The 19,815-nt window shown below is 41.2% G+C and overlaps 1 pseudogene; it reads right to left on the bottom strand.

Moving 5' to 3' along the window:
* Positions 1–417: 417 nt before the first annotated feature.
* On the bottom strand, positions 418–1,322 carry LOC101639900 (annotated as a pseudogene).
* Positions 1,323–19,815: the final 18,493 nt, after the last annotated feature.

The raw sequence follows: 19,815 nt of genomic DNA, 5'->3' as shown, positions 1-19,815 counted from the left end.
AGGCCTGCACCATCCTCACAACCATTCCTATGTTGGAGCCCATTGTTCAATCTATCTCATTGAAGGTCACCTTCTCTTGATCATTTCTAGCATTTGGTTTTTAATCTTTCTTCTTTTTTACTCCTCTTTTTAATTGATCTTCTACTTTACCAAGCATGATAGAATTGATCTCTCCTCAAAACATGCCCAAAGTATGCGAGCTAAAGTGTTAAAGTCTTGACTTCCAAGGAGCGTTTTGTCTGTATTCCTTTTTTTTTGCAAAATACACGAGCATCTCTTATTGCTGGACAGTGTGTGGGGAGGGGACGGCCTGCTCTCCTGCCACCCATAAGATGTTGGTGCTATCAGAGCTGTTCAGATCATGGCAAGCCTGTGGCTGCCTTGTTCCCACGTGGGGAGTGCGCTTGGCCTAGCACCTCTGGTCACATTTTGCGCACGTGTCCCTCCAGGGCCTCCAGCTCCGCCAACACCTCCTTGGGTAGATCCTGGCTAACCTGCTCTGTCAGGTAGCGCCGAATGTCACGAACTTCCTGTTCCCAGAAGTCCTTGGGGAGTGAGAACAGCTGGGTGGTATCGAAGGCTCCCAGGCCTCTGAGATCCAAGGCCCCTGCCTTTGGCACCAGCCCAATGGGCGTCTCTTGGGCACTGTCCTCGCCTTCTAGCCGCCGGCAGATCCAGTCCAGCACACGAGCATTCTCCCCAAAGCCTGGCCACAGGAAGCGGCCTGCCTCATCCCGCCGGAACCAGTTGACATGGAAGATGCGGGGCAACCGGACCCCCTTGCGCCCCTCCATGCTCAGCCAGTGTTCTAGATAGTGCCCAAAGTTGTAGCAAAAAAAAGGGCCGCATGGCGAACGGGTCATGCATGATGACCTTCCCTTTGTGTTCAGCAGCAGCCGTGGACTCTGAGCACATGGCGCTGCCCACAAACACCCCGTGGCACCAGTGGAAGGTGTCGTACACCAAGGGCACCCCCTTGGGTCTTCGGCCTCCAAAGATGATGGTGTCGATGGGGACCCTCTCAGGGGCCTCCCACGTTGGATCCATGATGGGGCACTGGCGCACCGGGGCACAGAAGCGGGAGTTGGGATGTGTGCATGGTTCTTGGCACCAGGTTTCCAGGGTTTTCCCGGCCAGGAGGTCACAGTAACGCCAGGTGAAAGAGGCTGGTTAATGCCCTCCCAGTACACACCGTCATCACTGGTCTCAGCCAGTCTGTATTTCTTTCAAAATAGATCTGTCCATTCTTTTGGCAGCATATTCCAAATTATTTGCCAACACCATAATTCAAAGACATCAGTTCTTCACTCTTCCTTATTCATCGTCTACCTTTGGAAAGCATATTAGGTGAGGGGAAATATCAGGGCTTGGATCAGGGGCACATTTGCTTTTTAACAATTTAAGGAGGTCTTTAGAAATTGTTAAAACCTTTTAATTGCAAATCAAGTGAAGATTTGCAAGGTAGATAATCAGTTTTACATCCAACAATTCATATCTATTTTGTTTCATTTTGCTGAGTGCAATCCCCACCATGTAATAATAACACTTCCTGCCTGTGTTTCCTGTGTCCAGTTGCAGTAGTTACATAATCTGGTGTCAATTTGAGGATTCAGAGTGAAGAGGTGGAGTCTAGCTTGTAAATCAGGTAGTAGCTTGATGACCTCATTTGGAGGCGCTAAGGAGATAAATAGCTCGCTGGAGGCGGGACACATACTGACTCCCTGGGAGACATCCCTGTGGAGAAAATACATGAAGAGAGGCTGATGGAACCAGACCTCTGGAGCCGGAGAAGCCACGTGGAGACCCCTGCCAGCGCTGAGATGCTTACAACGCCACTGGATCCACAAGACTTCTCACCCACTGGCCTGTGATCTTCCTGCATTCGGCGTCACTGCATGTGTTTCATGAGTCTGAAGAGGACTTTATAGATTGGTATTGGGCATATGGACTAATACTGGACTTAGGGACTTGATCTGGACTGAGCTGGGATGTCCTCTTAATGTACAATTACTTGTATATAAAGCTCTTTCTTATACACATATGAGCGTGTCTATAAATTTGTTTCTCTAGTCCACCCAGACTAACACACCATTTTTCCTTCTTTCCTCACCTTTCTTCACTATGTACTTTTAAAATATGTCTCTTGCTGCAGATTTTCCCAACACAATATGCCTTTTGGCTTCTTGACACCTAATTCCATGAACACACTGTGGATGCAAGCAAAGGGAAATTCTCAACAACTTCAATCTTTGCTCCTCTTATTACGATGTTGTTTATTGGTCCAGTAGTGAAAACTTGTTTCTAATTTTCACCCATACAGTATCCCCTTATGTTCTAATGATTTCTTCTTGTTCTATGTCCAAATGCCTAATTCTTCGTAGTATTAATAAGCTTTACAGAGAATAAATTACATGGAAACCCAAAAGAGTGAAACTATTCATCTTTACTGCATAGCCCTCCTGTAAAAACATGTTGTTGATGGAAAGTATTATTTTTATCTCTAGTAAGCAGAATGAAATTTATCAGCTTCAAATTATTGCAGTCCAGGAATTATAGTTATGGAATAAGTGGATTCAATTTTTTTTTAGTCTCAGATTTTGTAGAAGACTTGAATCTATGACTCACTATTACCTACCAGCAAAGCCAAAGGGTGAAAGCCACTGTCATCCGGTAGATTCCAACTCTTAGAGACCCCTATAACATAGTTTGCTAAACTTACTTGGCCTATCACAATGAAAAACCTTTATACTGTACTCCTCATTCAGGATAAAGTATAGGTATCTGTTTTTGCAGTCCCTCTTGGGTCATTCCAGTGCCGCCTAGGGAAAACGCTGCTCTGTAGGGTTTCTGAAACTGTAAATGTTGAAAGGCAACAGACAGCCTCATATTTCTCCCTTGGAATGACTACTGGGTTTGAACAGCTGAATTTGTGATTAGCAGTCCAACACTTACCTAACAGGGCCACCATTTGTAGTTATTGTATATTAAAAAGATTGACCTGGCAGACAAATATAATTATTTTCTGTTGATGTAAAGAAACCTTTTTTTTCAAAGTTAATTTTCCATTTAAAGTAAATGCAAATTCAATAAAGAAAATTAGAAAAGAAAGGTTGAAAGAGAAAGAAATAACCTCTTTCATTTCCCGGTCTTTCAACCACTAACTTTCAGCATTTTGGAACTTATTCTTTGGATTTACTGTGCGTGTGCTTCTTTATTTTCCTTCCATATGGATGCAGTATTACCAATGCATAGGTTCTTAAATGTTACTTTCCAAGTTTAACCTCACTGTCCAGTATTGTTTTATACAAAACAAGTTTCACGCCTTTATCCCTTGAGTCTTCTCTGAAATCTAGCCCTCTCCTCAAGATCTCAGCAAGGCAGTGAGTGGAGATGGGAACAAGGCCACCTAATGAGATTTTAAAAGAATGGAATATGACATCTGGTTACCAGAGAGCATTTTAGCGTATGAAAATAACCTCAGGGAAATGAGCATTAGAGTTAGGGCCTTTGGAATACAAAGTGCTGAAAGCACCAATAATTGTAATTTAGTGTCCAACCAATCTAAACAGATTTCTTGTTGTGTACATTAGATTGGTTGTCTACACCAAGAACGTGGTTTCCCCAGGACCTCAGCGCACATGCACAAAGGCACACTCCAGTGTATTTAGCCGCTCTTCTCTTGCGAGGCGCTGCCTCTCTCAGTAGCAGGAGGGGATGATACGTATGGGAAACATTTGTCAGGTAATTAAAACTGCCAGTGGGAGGGACTTCACAATGAACTGGCTTTTAAATTGTTCTTTAAAAAAAAAAAAATTAAAACCAAACCTGTTAGGGCAAACTAAATAAAAATGGGCTCTAAACAATGTTAAGTGAGCAAAGCACTTAAAAGTCAGGAAGTCTCAATACATCGTGCGGACCTGGCTGTTTTCTTATCGAGGCTGCTAAAGAAACACTTCTCAAATTGCGTTGGAAGTCTGGGTTGGCGGAAGGGCTTGTGCTGCTGAAAATGCCGTTGCTTTCAAATGAGCCTGCACGCAAACCAAATTATGAAGCCCAAATGCTGCTCCGACCGATTTAGTGCGAAAATCAGAGTACACACACACACACACACACACACACACACACACACGGCCTCTGCTTTATTGCCAGGTCTGGATTTTCCATTAACTTTTTTTCCCCTCAGCATTTCTTCTAGGGAGGAGAAATTCGTTCTGATTAAGCTGTACCTAAACATTTGGTTTAGCAACTTTAGGGTTCGTATTCCAAAAGAAGAATATTAACGACCAGCATGTGATAAGCTTTGTGTTGAGAACATTGGCCGTATGGCATTTGGCGCTTCTGAGGTGCTGTGTTTATCTATGTTTAGGAAAACAAACCTTCCTGCGGATACATTTCAAACAGGCATTTGTTAGGTAGAACATATGATTTCGTTTGGGAAGGTCTTTACTCCTTCGAGCGCAAAAGTTGGGGATTTGACTTGATTGTAAAATATTAGAGATGTTAGCACTGCCTAAGATTGAATAGCTTCAGAGTCCACGAATACAGAGATGAGATAGAAATCCTTAAAGGTGGAAGGAGTGATTGTTGAAGACTTACTTAAAGAGTAAGCTGAGCCACACTTTACTGCATGAGTAAAGAGTTTTGAGTTCAGGACAAAGGCAGTCATGTTCTTTGAAATCTTTAAATCACCTGAGGAGATGGGGGGGGGGGCAAGTTGAGGTAGAATTGCTTTTTTCACACATTCATGTGTGTTTTATATATGGCCGCTTTCTTCTAGAACATGCCTGCTTGGGACTTTGTGCGAACGCTATCTTCTCCCCACTTGTCATTGTTACTTCTCTGCCCGAATCATAACATAGACGATGACTGGGCATGTCTTTAGATCAGTGTCCTGGCTTTTTCCTTGACATCGTTAAATAGCATTCAGACCTGGAAGATGAAAGACGTCCAAGACTTTTCTAAAACCCTGTGAAATGCAAGGAATCTATTTGAGAGAGAGAGAAAAAATAAACAAGTAAGGGCATTGAAATCCAATTAAAAAGAACTTGCATAAAACTCCTTGAATGAGTGAAAAATGCTTTGACTAGACTTCAAGTCGAATGCTGGGATTCCTCCTTGATAATTTAGTCTTTCATAGTCTCAGGCTTTGAATCGCCAAAAGTCTGATCATTGCTCAATTGCCCTAAAATGACAGTTCCTCCCTGTTCAATTGTGAGTCGCCAAACCTGGATTTGAATCCAGATTATACCATAAACTGACTGGGTATTTCGGGAAAAGCCAGTTACTGTCTCTCAACAGCCATTTTATTCTATATTAAAAATATAATGGCATGTACTTTATGAGTTTTTAAAAACATAAATGGGATAACTAAGAGCCTAGTATAGTGCCTGTCACATGATAGGTGTACAATACATGTTGGTTCCCTTAATATTTACTGTTAGGATTGGCTTACATTTTATAAGGTCTCAAGATAATGATCAGAGTACTAATTAAATATCAGAAAAACAATTGGTTTACCTGAAATGTAATATGCATCTAATAGTAAAAAAGTTTATAAATGTCACTTCTTGATGATTCAGTATACCATAAATAGGAAAACTTAATAAATCTAGATTTGGAGGTGTATATAAACACCCTATGATGAAAATGTTACCTTATAACAGTTCACTTTGAAGTAATCTTGAGTTATTTTTCATTGGGATGTAAAAATTTAGTACTATAATATTTGCAGTGGGGTTCTAAAACATTTTGGGTGGAAAAAAACTTGTGATGAAGATTATTATAATAAAAGTTTTACTTTAGAGCACTGGAATTATCTCAATCTTTGGTTTGGTTTTATATGATGATTTTATATTTGATTCCTGGTATGATCACACCTCAAGGGCCACTAGGGAGGTTTTGTTTTTGAGCAGGGAGGGAGAGAGGAAAAGGTAAGTACTTTTATTCCTGTGTGATTTGCATTTTGCAAAAGTCACCCTTTTCAGTGTACAGTGTACACGTGTCAGTGTGAACTTTGACAGATGCTTGCAGTTTCCCAACTCCCATGAAATCATGATCTAGAACACTTTCATCACTTCTTCTAACTCCTCCCTTTGTAGTTAACCCTCGCCTTTTATCAACCCCTGGCACCTTGCAACTGGTTTTCTACCTTCTTGTTGCTGTTAGGTGCCATGGACTCATGGATAGTGACCCTATGCTTAGCAGAAGGAAACCTTGACCGCCATCCTCACAATAGTTGTTACTTTTAAGTCCATTGTTGCAGTCACTATATTAATCCATCTTGTCTAGCATCTTCCTCATCTTCCCTGACCCTCTACTTGACCAAACTGTGATATCCTTTTCCAGGGACTGATCTCACTTGATAACATGTCTGAAGAATGGGAGATGAAGTCTCTCCATCCTCCATTCTAAGGAGCATTGTGGCGGTACTCCTTCCAACATTTTAAAGAAAGGAAGAAAGAAAGAAGGAAAGAAAGAAGAACCCCTTCACTGTCATTGAGTTGATTCTGACACAAAGTGATCCTATAGGATAGGGTAGAATTGCCTGGGTTTCTAAGACTTTACAGAAATAGATCGCCTGATCTTACTCTCTTTTGAGCAGCTGATGGTTTCGAACTACTGACCTTGCAGTTTGTAGCACATTCAATATAGATTTGTCAATTCTTCTGGCAGTCTGGGGTATACATGCATATGGGGTGATTGACAAAACCATAGCTTCTGTCAGGCACGCCTTAGTCCTCAAAGTGACAACTGTGTGTGGGGGCACTTTAAAGAAGTCCTTATAGCATTGACTTTTCTTGAATATCATGAAAATATCGACTTTCACTAAGCATCATGCTTTGAGATTTCACTGGATTATTTTCCTTTTTATTTCTAAGCAGTATTTCATTTTATGGATGTATCACAATTTGTTCATTCACTTGTAAGCTTTATGAGAAAGGTTATGTCAGTTTATCTTCTAAGAGCAGGCATTAACAGTGAACAGAAAGAAATATTTGAAAGTTTCACAATGGTGAACTTAGTCTCCCTTCGAAGGATAAGGAAACCTTGGTGGTGCGGTGGGTTCAATGTTGGTCGCTTCACTGAAGGGTCGGCCATTGGCATCTGTCAGCTGCTCAGCAGGAGAATGGTGGGGAAGTTTGCCTTTGTAAAGATTTATAGCTCTGGAAACCCTATGGAGTCATTTTGCTCTGCATACAGGATCACTATGAGCCCTAATTAATTCAGCGGCAGTGGGTCCTGTTGCTGCTTTCTGAGGGGTTTCTTTGAGGGTGATAGTTGTTGTTCTTCGAAAGATCGAAATCAATTTTTGAAAACCATTCCAAAATGAAGCCTATACTTTCAAGTAGGCTTTCCCTAAGTATGCCTTGGTATTTAAGACGCCATTCCTGACCAAATGGTGCATGCAATTTGGAGCAGTCAGAAGGTGCTCTTCTCATTGGCTATAGTCAGTGTAAGTGAAGAAATGGGAAAGCAGAGGCAAAACAAAGCCACTGATTTCTTGACAACTTCCAAGGTCCTATACCTAGCCACAAGAAACCCTGGTGTTGCTGTGGGCTAGGCATTGGGATGCTAACTGCAAGGTTGGTGGTTCAAACTTCTTAGCTGCTCCATGGGGGAAAGCTTAGGCTTTTTTCTCCCTTAAAGGTTTATAGCCTTCGATTTGCAAAGGGGGGTGCTCTACTTGTTCTGTAGGGTTGCTCTTAGTCAGAATCAACTCGATGGTGGGATGGTGGAGACTTACCAAACTCCTCCAACTTTGGAAGATAATACCTCAATCTGAATCCATTCTGCCTTGATCCCATTATTTCATTATCTGGAAACCTATTTGGATGAAATAGCAATAAGTCCCTCACTATAGAATCAATAAGAAGTCTTGCAAATAGAATAGTCATCTGCTAATTAGGAATTGGTTAAAATTATATAATTTGGTAATGCTTAATATACTTATATAGTCATACTTCCAAATAGATTTAATTTGCTAAAGTAGCTGGAGCCTTTTTTTCCAGGGGGTTTAGAAGAGTTCCTGAAGATGGATCAACAGTATTATTTTATGGATTTGGCCTGGGGCAGAGACAATCTATTATTTCAATTAGGTCTTTTGGCATTCTTATTGAAATAGAGTCCAATGTAGCTTAAAAGCGTCAAAAGTGGAAGTATAATTTTATTTTCCGTGGAGGGTGCAGTTCTCCCCCCCTAAATAAGTAGCTAATTGTTCAAAGGAACAGACTAAAGTGGTTAAAAATGGGTCTCAGTCTGCAAGACACTTCAAAACCAATTTCGAATTCCCTTCCTTCAAGGTGTGAAAAGTACGTCTGGCAGCACCAGAAGGTATAGACTTTGAACTTCCCCTTTAAAACGAACTGAAGGAAAGTACAGCGATTGGAAAACGGCTCAGAAATGATCATAGAGGGCGTTCACTTATTCAAGAGGGTTGATGAGTCTGTTTGAAGAGAGATTATCCTTCTGTGGTTTCCTTTTTTTCTAGGAGACATATTTTTGGTCTTTTCCCTGTTTAATGACTCCCCAGGGCTCAACTTCTGGTTTGGCTCTTTCTGGGGTTGACCACCTTTTCATTAGTCTGTGTCCCAATTTAAAAGTCGGTCCCAGAACCCAGACAGTAAATGATCAGTTAGTCTGTTTTCCTTCGCGTGTACTTTTCAACATTTGACTTTTCAAAAGGAAAAGCAAACCCAACCCAAAGAACCTCATATTTCTTTGTTTCATTTATTTTTTTTTATTTTTGTAAAAGAAGCCAGGCTCCAGTTGACTCAGAATAGAACCAAAATCGTGTACAGGAACAGAGACCTGGGAAATGGCTTCTCCTCCTTTTCAGAGGAAGCCCAGTAACCAGGAGAATTAGAAACCACATGTTTACTTCACAATTTGAACAAGATGTTTTCACACGGCCCCTCCCCCGCACTTTCTTTAATTGGTTTTCATTTGGCCATTTTCTGGGGTAACTGAACCTACTTCCTTGGCTGCTGATAATAAAATAGTGTGTTAAGACGTCATGTTGAAGCGGCTCATATCAAGCCACGCTGAAGCTCTATTTTAAGATCCTTTTGCAGAGAATGTTTTCACTGGTAGTTTGCTGAGAGTGTAATATAATTTCCAGTGTCGCTCTCCAAATATTTTAGAATTTTAAATTACAGAGGCGAAAGCGCCCCTCCTATCCGCATTGTCATAATCACTCTGTTTCTTTCACAAATGAGATAATCACTTCACAACCTGCCAAGCATTTTGTAAGCAAGGCAAAGTGAGACATTGACGTAAGAAAGAGGGATGTATTTTGGGGTCATTCAGTCAGTAAGACAAGTTCTGGTTTATCATCTAGAAAATGAGGATGCTGCTGACCTCAGAGGAATGTGATAAGGATGAATTAAAGATGTCCGCCAAGTGCTTTTGCATTCGAGGATAAAATCGTTGGTGTTTCCTGTGATCGAGTGTGCTTGTTTCGTAGTTCGAAGGGTTAGAGAAGCTCAGCACCATAGGAATGTGTAGAGAGGCGTGGGGAGGAGAGAACTGGTTTGATGGGCATCTGAGGTACTAGAGAAGTCTAAATGGGTCAGTGCACAGGAACAACGCCAACTGCTACCCTAACGTTCCCTCTCAACCACAGCACATCTCAACACTGACACATGTGGGACATTTCTTTCCTTTGGGGCTTTCTGGTTCCTATGCCTTCGAGACCCCTTTGGCTCCAGGGGCTGCTTTTCATCCTTATGGGCACAGAAACACAATCCTTGTCACCAAGGGGTGTTCTGGTTCCAGTGAATGAACTAACTCTGAAAAAAAAAATCCACGAGAGACTAAATGTGAATCAGAAAGTTGGTTAATTAGTTTACTATAGTGGCCCTTAGGCTGATGAATGGGACCAGCTGTCTGATAGGTACCCTACTTGCTAATGTAATCCACCACTCAGAAGCTTCCTGAACAGGGAATCACAGCAAAGGAAAGATAAAATTGGACTTCTAGGATGTTTCGATCAAGCTCTGAGATCCTAAACACTTCATGTGCCTCACTTGTGGTACATTTCTGTCTAAACAGCTAAAATTACTGTCTGGCACAGATCATTTTCTCCTGATTATGCTGGAAAAACTCTGAGAAATTCTTATTCTCTAAGTTTCTTTCCCCCCCCTGGATTGCATATTGACTATACAACTTTTAATTCTCCTGTTTCTAACTCTGTCATGCCTTGACAAGGTATAATTTTATGAAATCCTTTCCCATTCAGTGTATACACACACACACACACACACACACACACACACACATATTTTTCTTTATTGCCTTAAGAAAAGCTTGTTACAGTAGCTGAACTCCACCCCTACCCTGAGATACCCAGCTAGCTAGACTCTTTCTGATCTAGACTCAGCATATTGGAGTGGAAAACCATTTCAAAAATTGCTGAATTGAACCCTCTCGTATTTTCTTTTTCTTTTCTGTTATTTTATTGGGGGCTCATATAACTCTTATCACAATCCATACATTCATCCATTGTGTCAAGCACATTTGTACATTTGCTGCCATCATCATTCTCAAAACATTTGCTTTCTGCTTGAGCCCTTGGTATCAGCTTCTCATTTTATAAATAGAGAAATGAAGGCTTAGAAAGCAAAGGGACTTTCACCTAAGGTCAAAAGATGAATTTGTGGGGAAATCAAAATGGTTAATTAAAGCCTTACCTATAACACACTTTCATTACTTGATATGCCATGCAATTTTACCTTTTTCCTAACTCGTGACATTCCACCAAAAATCCAACTCAATTTTGCATCTACCTAAATATTTGTCTAATTCATATATTAGTTTTTTCTTATCTAGATATTCAAATACAACCAGAAAATAACCTTTTGAAAAAGTTGTCCATAGAAATGTTCAGTTTGAAACCACTTGCCAGTCGGCGGAGGAAAGATGAGGCTTTGTCCTCCGGTAAAGAGTGACAGTCTTGGAAACCCACAGGGGCCGTTCTACCCTGTCCTTTAGGGTCACAATGGGTCAGCATGGACTCGATGGCAGGCAGTTTGGTTGGGGTTTGAGGTCTGCTTTTGGGCCATTGGTTTTTTGGACGAACAGCTTCAGTTTTCTTCCTTCTCCTTTGCTCCAGGTGGGAAAAGATCAAAAGTTGCTTCTTAGATGGCCATTGACAAGCTTTTAAAGACCCTAGACACTACTCACTAGAAAGGGATGTAGAACATTATATTTATGAATTCTGTTGACTTAAAAGGCCCTCAAGACTTTGATGCTTAGCATTCAAGACCAGCAGTGCAACTCTGATGTCTAAGTAAGTTTTAAAACTGTGTCCCTTATGTGCTCTATGATATATACACACACATGTATGTATGTATATATGCAGCATTTCTAGATTTGTATGTAGAAATATCCACAATATAGATGTAGATGTATCCCATATGACTTCCTTCACATGTTTAGTATATATATGTTATATTCATATATTGTTCTTTGATACTACTCATCGCATGTCTTCCTTTGCTTTGGTCACCTTTGGAGGTACTTCATTGTAAGAGCATTAGGTGCTTTGGTATTTACTTTGTGTGACCTTTCAAGTCACCATAATGAACACTCTTGTACTATCTAGTTAGTGATTTTTCTTCCTCACCTTCCCATCAATGAATAGTTCTTTCTGTATGCTAATGTATTCTTGATTTTCTAAAATAGAGGTGTGTGATAGTAATTATCCTTTTGTTGATTGACTTCTTTCACTCAGCACAATATCTTCCAGACCATAAATGTCTTTTGATAAATTCACGGTTTAAACCTTGACAACTAAAAAGAGTGGACCAAGCTAATTGAACTGAAATAAATCATAGATGCTTTCCCATAGATGTGAAATTTAATAGCCCTTTGTTCTATAGATAGTCCTTAATCGAAAACCACACCAAACTACTATTTTGAATCTCCATGGTTCCCCATCTTGGTGTTATGACCAATCTAGTAGCTACTAAAGTATGTACACTGGAAGATATCCTTCCTACTTTTTTCCCCCTCAAACTTCACCCCTTGTATACCATCCATGAACACGTCTCGATGTATTTCTCTCCAAATCTGTTTACTTATTACTCACTCCACTTCCACAACAGTCGTCTAAGTTATCATCTCTAACAGGACTACTCAATAAACTTCCTTACTGTTCTACTTATTGCAACCCTTGTCCCACTCCAATATGTTCTCCAACTACAACCAGAGTGGTATTTTGAGAAAGCAATAAGATCCTGCTGCCCAATCCACTCTGTCCCCCTCCTTAAAACTCTTCAGTTTTCCCTAATACTCTTACAATGAAGACCACCTTCCTTAAGGGGCACAAAGGGTAACTGCTCAGCTACTAGCCAAAAGATTGGCAGTTCAAACTGTCTCAGAGCCTCCTGGTAAGAGAGGCATGGTAATTAGCTTCCAAAAGGTCACAGTGAAGAAAACCCAATGAAAAGTTCTACTCTGCACACCAGGGGTCTCCATGAATTGGAATCAGCTCAGGGACAACTAACAAGAATTATACCTGTAAGGCTCTGTGTTCTTGCCTCTGCCTACCTTACCACTCTCATTTGCTCCCCCTCTCACTTTTGCTCCCCATTTTCTAACATAATGCCCTCCTGTCAGTTCATAGAGCAAGTCAAGCTCTGACCCACCATCTGTTCATGTGGCCTGGATGACCTTTGGTGGGGGGGAGGTCTGGGAAGGCTTTGTGAAGTCAACACTTGACTCAGGCCTTGGCATATAAGTAGGATTCCACACAGAATGATGATTCATGTGAAGGTTACTATATGGAAACAAACTTCTCATTGATTTGGGAGGTGTGTTCAAACCACTAACTTGAGCCTGGAAGGAGTTAAAGTTAAAGTTAAAGTTATTCAATTTGATTAATCACTTTAAACTAGCTTATTCTATTAACGATTGCTCTTTCTTGAATATTGAACTTATTCTGTACCAATACATTGTTCTCACTGTTAGAATTGAATATATAGTGAGGTTAGAAATTATTAATATAAAATATTGAGACTGATACATAGTATGAATCAAAAATGTTCTCAACAGTTTTATAATAGTATCCAGCCAATTAAACAATGGACCATATACAGAATGAAATATTCCCTACCTGTAAGAAGTGATTGCATCCTAGCTCCTGTCTACCTGAGGAAGTGATTCTGTGTAAATTGGCACTCTCAGAAAAATATTTATTCATTAGTGCTACCAGGGTTCTGTTTAGTGTCCTGCAATAGAAATTTACAGAGCAACAACTTATTGGTTTCAGAAATTTAAAACAACTCCTGAAGTACCTGACACACTCATATTGTTTTCATCACCTCATATATAAGCAAAACAGTCCAGAGACAAATGTTTGATTGAATTACATAAGTTTTAGGCAATAGATTTGACATCCAATTTTTTCCCCTTAGGTTAGTGATAAAATTAGTTTGTACTGCTTAAGGTCACACCAATTAAGAAAAAAGAAGTGTGTGTGTGTGTGTGTGTGTGTGTGTGTGTGTGTTGTGGCTGGGTGGACACAAGACTAAGGGGAGCAGGCAGAAAGTCAGCTCAGAGTTTCAAGACTTCTGTAGACAATCCATTGTCTGGATAATCCTCATTGAGAATTAGCTATATTCAATGAAATGTTAATTTAGCGCGTTGGGTTAGAATTAAGGTTATCCACACGAAAGAAATAGTTCATAAAAAGGGAAGGACTGCTTAAGGCAGGGTTCCTCAAACTTTTTAAACAGGGGGCCAGTTCACTATCCCTCAGACCCTTTGGGAGGCCGGACTATAGTTTAAAAAAAAACTATGAACAATTTCCTGTGCACACTGCACACATCATATTTAAGTTAAAAAAAAACACGGGGCAAAAACACCTGATGGGCCAGATAAATGTCTTCGGCGGGCCGCATGTGGCCCGAGGGCCATAGTTTGAGGACGCCTGGCTTAAGGTAAGACAATATTATGAGGACTGGGTGAAAATTCGAGCCTGGTTCTGTTTCCATCAGGAAATCAACTGAGGCCACCTAGTAGTCCCCACTTGTGTGTCACCAACCTACTTCCATTACTACCACCACCACCACCCCCACAATCTCCTGTTAGGATAAATAGGGTAACAGAAAGAAGGTGGTGAGAGAAAGACTATGAAGGTGGTGTAATTAAGTTTTTTACTGACAAATAAGCAATGGAGTAAATGAAAGTGAGTCTTCTGTAGGACCAGTACCAGACAAGCAGAAGCTGAAAGACAGAAAGACCTGTTTTCTAGAACCGTAGTGGAGACAGGAATACATTTTTTATAGTCCTCTAGCCCAGAGGTTGGCAAACTGTGGCTCTTGAGTTTGCACAAACTCAAGTGGCTAAGGATCCAGAGAGGAATGAGATGTGATTTCTGTTCATGAAGTGTTCCTAGTCCAGTAGCAAGAAAGGTGTGGCAGTGAAATAGTCTCCTGTCAACTTGTGAAGGGGTGGAGTCTAGCCTGTCAATCAGGTTGCAGCTTGATGGTGTCATTTGGAGGCTCGGAGAAGATAAATAGCCCTCTGGAGGCTACATAGATTCTCTCGGTGAGACATTCCTGTTGACAAGCCATATGGAGCTACGTGGATGGCAGCCAGAGCCTTGGAGCTGGAGGAGCATGTGGAGACCCAAGCCAGCACTGATATGTTTCCAACACCACTAGTTCCACAAGACTTCACCCACTGACCTGTGATCTTCCTGCATATGGCATCATTGCATGTGTTACATGAGTCTGACGAGGAATTTATAGACTGGTATCGGACATATGGGCTAATATCAGACTTATGGACTTGATCTGGACTGGGCTGGGATGTTTCTCAATATATAATTGCTCTTTAATATAAATCTCTTTCTTATACACATATGAATATCTCTGGATTTCTTTCTCTATTCAACCCGGACTAACTACTGGTGATTTACTTCTGAACATTAGCCAATAAAAACTCTAAATTGCAACAGTATGATAACCAATACAGTGCCCCACAGGTTGGAAGGCACTCAGAATACACAGTGGCCATAACAATGGACCCAAGCACAACAATGTTCTGTTGTACCCGGGGTCTCCCTTTGGGAAGCAGGCACGTGAATCCGAATAGATGGTGCACCAACAGGGGACAAAAGTGAGTTCAGATTCTCTGGTGGATCAGAAAAGCAGAGAACGTCATCAAGGCAGAGATTCCTATAGGAAGTCATTGAGGGTACTGGGCACATGGCCAAAGAGAATGGGAACTCTTTGCCTTATGTGAACATTGGAGGGAAGTTACGGGAAAATGCTGATGGACAAGAACAAGTGAGCTTAGATTAGGTGACAGGAAAAATGAAGACTAGTGGCCTATGTTTGCATGATTTATTCATAGAGAAAAGTCAGAAGGAAAGAGGAAAGGTTTTAGGGCGCTACCAAAGTCATTGCCGACAGAAAAGGAAATTGAGAATCCAGAAGCCTGGGCTAGAAAATATGATCAACCTTCTGAGAAGAGTTGAAGGCCTACAACCTACACCAAGAGTCTTGCCGCCCCCAGAGCTGGGAGCCAGTCATGGGATGTCAGCAGAAGGGCTGCTCTGGGACTGTTCTGAAATGTGTTTCTCTTTAGTCCCAAATTACTTGGAAGCTTTTTGGCTTGTTTAGACTCTTAAAAAAAAAAAAAAAGGTGATCTCCATGACAAAATGGTGCATGTGTTCTTGAAAACGCTGCAGCAAGCCGTCAAGATGATTTAGCAGATACCAAAAATTCTGATAAATTCCTTAAAGCAATTATCAAGGGAGAGGTACCTTTGCCTTTCCAGCCTTATGTGGCAGATGCTCTGAATGGTGAGCTTCCAAAGAACCGTTTGGAGTATCTAATATTTCTGAGAAAAGCATTCTGGTTCCCATTTTACAGCAACGCAGAGGCAGCCTGAGCAACTAATGGATTTTACATCTGGAAAAGGAGAAAAGACAAAGCCATCAAAAGATCACCTATGAGACACTTCAGTGTTAGGACTGTAGCAATTAAATAAAGTAATTAATTAATTCAAGCTCTAACTACTTTGGGAACATGTGTCAATATTCTGCTTAGTAAGATGGTACTTGGGGAAATGGAGAGTTGAGTCAGGTGACTCAGCGACATAGGGTTGTCACTGGATCCACTTTGGTAGAAAGAGGGACTTTAACTTTAGGAAGACCTCCCTGGCTCCAGGAAGAGTGGCGCACAGGCGATCGGCGTTTTTGTTTTTTCCTAAAGGATCTACACTGATTTCCTCTTCTGAGCATACAAAAGGGAATTAGAATGCCCTAGAAGCCCCCTTTTTATTGCCTTTGTTATCTTAGCTTTGTGCTGCTTTCCTCTTCTAGGTGTCCAGGGAATGAAGACTGTAACAGGGCATACATGGAGTCCAAATGTTTTCTCATGATGACTCTATATTGACATCTCATATATGGATATGAAGTTAAGGGACAAACTGCATTGAGACAATTTATAGGCAATTTTCTAGTCACAGAAATTCAGGTACTCAACCAGTCATTAGTCTACGTAGATAGAAGCTCAGGGTCACCATCCTTTTTACCTGCCCCCTCACTAAGTTTTGTTACCAGGTAGGAGAGATTCAGGGGGGTTTGGGTACCCACCCAACAACTAGAAACATAACCAGTGAGGCCTGTGTTTTAGGGGTTTGGGGGGCCCTGGTGGCACTGTGGAATAAGTGTTGGGCTGCTAACCACAAGGTTGGGGGTTCAAAACCACCAGACACTCCCTGAAATAAAGATGATGTTGTCTGCTCCTGTAAAAATTTAGTCTCAGACGAATGTATGTATAAATAAGTGTGGTGAAGAAGGCTGATGGTTACTGGCTATCGAGAGATATAGCGTCTGAGGTCTTAAAGGCTTGAAAGTAAACAAGCAGCCATCTAGCCCAGAAGCAACAAAGCCCACATGGAAGCAACACACCAACATGTGATCATGAAGGGCCTAGGGGACCAGGTTTCAAGCACCAAAGGCGGGGTGGGGGTCGGGGGGGTGTCATATCATTGTGAATGAGGGGAGCGTGTGATGGGGACCCAATGCCCATCTGTAGACAACTGGACTCCCTTGCAGAGGGGTAGTGGGGAGGAGATGAGTCACTGAGGGTTCAGTGTAGCAATAGTGAAACTCACAAACTTCCTCTAGTTCTTAAATGCTTCCTCCCCCCAATATCATAATCCCAATTCTACATTGCAAACCTGGCTAGACCAGAGGATGCACAGCGGTACAGATGGGAACTGAAAACACAGGGAATCCAGGACAGATGAACCCCTCAGGACCAGTGGTGAGAGTGGTGATACCGGAAGGGAAGGGGAGGTAGAAAGGGGGAACCAATCACAAGGATCTACATATAACCTCCTCCCTGGGGGATGGGCAACAGAAAAGTGGTTGAAGGGAGATGCCAGGCAGTGTAAGATAAGACAAAATAATAATTTATAAATTATCATGGGTTCATGAGGGAGCGGGGAGCGGGGGTGGGGGGGTAGGAAAATGAGGAGCTGATTCCAAGAACCCAAGCAGAAAGCGAGTTTTGAGAATGATGAGGGCAACAAATGTACACCTGTGCTTAACACAATTGATGTATGTGTGGATTGTGATAGAGTTGTATGAACCCCAATAAAATGATTTTTTAAAGGACAATAAACAGTCTTCTATCTAAAAAAAAAAAAGTCTCAGAAACCATAGGATCTCTCTGATTCAGAATTGACTTGATGGAAGCGAGTTTTAACCTGTGACCCAAAACAGAGTTTCTAAATAAGCTACACTTGGTAAATGATTTTAAAACAGGTTTACCAACCAGTTAGAATTAACTCAATATTTTATTATAAGCATGTCATTCCTGGGGTTGTTTTGCTGTGACCATTGAACGCAGGGCATTCTCCATCCTGAGGTGGCTAGATCTGTGTCAATCCTATTGCATTTGTTCTTTCTTTTATCTGATTTCCTTTCCTTTGTTTTTCTTCCTTCTTCTTGTGCTTGCTGTAGGAAGCTTACATATGGTCTCTTAATAATAGATATGAATCTTTTCTATGTACTAAACTTGTTAAAAGTTATAGGAGGGGTGTCCCCCAAAAAACAGAAAAAATTTTTTCAAAGCGATGTCTTTAAATTTTTACCCTTTCACCTTCAAAGTACTCTCCAGTACGCTCCATACATTTGTCAAATCTGCAACTCTATTCTTGGAAATGTTTTTCAAGCTCATCTGTTTGGATGGCTAACAGTACCTCCCTTGTTTTTTTTCTTCATTTCTTCTACGTCGTCAAACCACTGTCCTTTCATGTCCTTCTTCGTTCTTCGCAGAAACAAAAAGAAGCCACATGGGACAAAGTCAGGTGAGTGAGGCAAGAGAGGCATGCTGGTTTTTGTGGGTTTTTTTGCCAAAATCTGGTGCGCTGAGATGGGTGCATGAGCAAGGACATTGACGTGGTGGCAAATGTCCCCTCTCTGCCACAAATCAGGCCTTTTTGGGTTGCATATTGTTATGCTATCTTTTCAGAACCTCTAAATAGAAACATTGATTAACAGCCTGACCTGGCAGAACGAACTCCAAATGCCCTATGAGTCAACATTTTCATCCATTTTGGAAGTGGATAGACGGCTAGAATGAGGTTTGTCATCATCTACATTTCACCATTTTGAAAAGAGAAAATCAATCGTACAATTGAGTATTTTCCTTGTAGGTTGTGTTCAACATCACAACAGTTTCTGCGGCATTTTTCCTGAGTAGGAAACAAAATCTCACAGGCACACGCTGTTCTCTTAAATCAGCCATCATCAAAAAATGCGGTTTGAGCGAAACTGCTTTGACAAAAAAATTCACTATGACCAGAGAGAAACTTTCCAGGTGATGCCTCTGGGTGCACGAACTCAGAGCGACTTGCCTGATGCTCGCTTAGTGGGAAAAATGCATTCTATGAAAGTTCCGCCTAGCAGAGCTTTTTCCGTTTTTATTGGGGTACCCACTCGTGGATACATTGTATTATTTAATCATCATAAAATCTCAATGAAGTAGATCTTATTTTCATCCATCATTTAACAGAAGAAGAAACGGAGACTTGGTGAACTTAACTAATTTACTGTATTTGTCACCCTTGGTGGAGAATTCAACAAATAATCCCCATAACTCAGAAGCTTAAGCCAAGGGCTAAGTGGTATATATCTTAGGTTATGTGGGCCATGGGGTCTCTGGTTCAACTATTCAACTTTTTTGCTGTGTGAAGGCAGCCATGGATACTGTGTAACTGAATGAACATGACTCTGTCACAATAAAAATTTATTGATGGACACTGAAATTTGACATCCACAAACTTCTTTTGTTCTTCCTTTGATACATTTTATCAACCATTTGGAAATGTAACAACATTCTTAGGTCAAGGACTATAAAAAAACCAGGTGGTGGGCCACAGGTGGTCCATAGGCTGTTTACAGACCCTTGGCTTTAAACCGATCCATTGAGTTCTTGTTCATATTATGTGAAAACTATGAGTCAGCTATAGCTTTGCGAGGCTCTATCCAGCTGAACTGTCCCTGTTTTCTGGGTCCCAGAATGAAAGTGTAGCCCCCATGTGGGGCATGATGTTCTCCTGGTGTAAGGCAGGAGCAAGTGTACCAGAGGCAAATGACTCAAGCTTTGTGAAGCTTGTGCTCATATGTGGTGTATGTCAGGTTCACTCATATTCCATTTGCTAAAGCAGGTTACATAGCAAAACCCAAACTCAAGGAGATGAGAAAATATAGCCTGCCTTTAGGGAATTTTTTTTCAAGGAGAGGAGGAACCACATAAAGTAGTAGACAAGTAAAACAATTTACTGAATTT

This window comes from Echinops telfairi, unplaced genomic scaffold (genome assembly GCF_000313985.2).
Source record: "Echinops telfairi isolate 266 unplaced genomic scaffold, ASM31398v2 ScPeMD7_20;HRSCAF=75, whole genome shotgun sequence".
NCBI lineage: Eukaryota > Metazoa > Chordata > Mammalia > Afrosoricida > Tenrecidae > Echinops > Echinops telfairi.
This window is presented reverse-complemented; position numbering and strand designations above follow the sequence as displayed.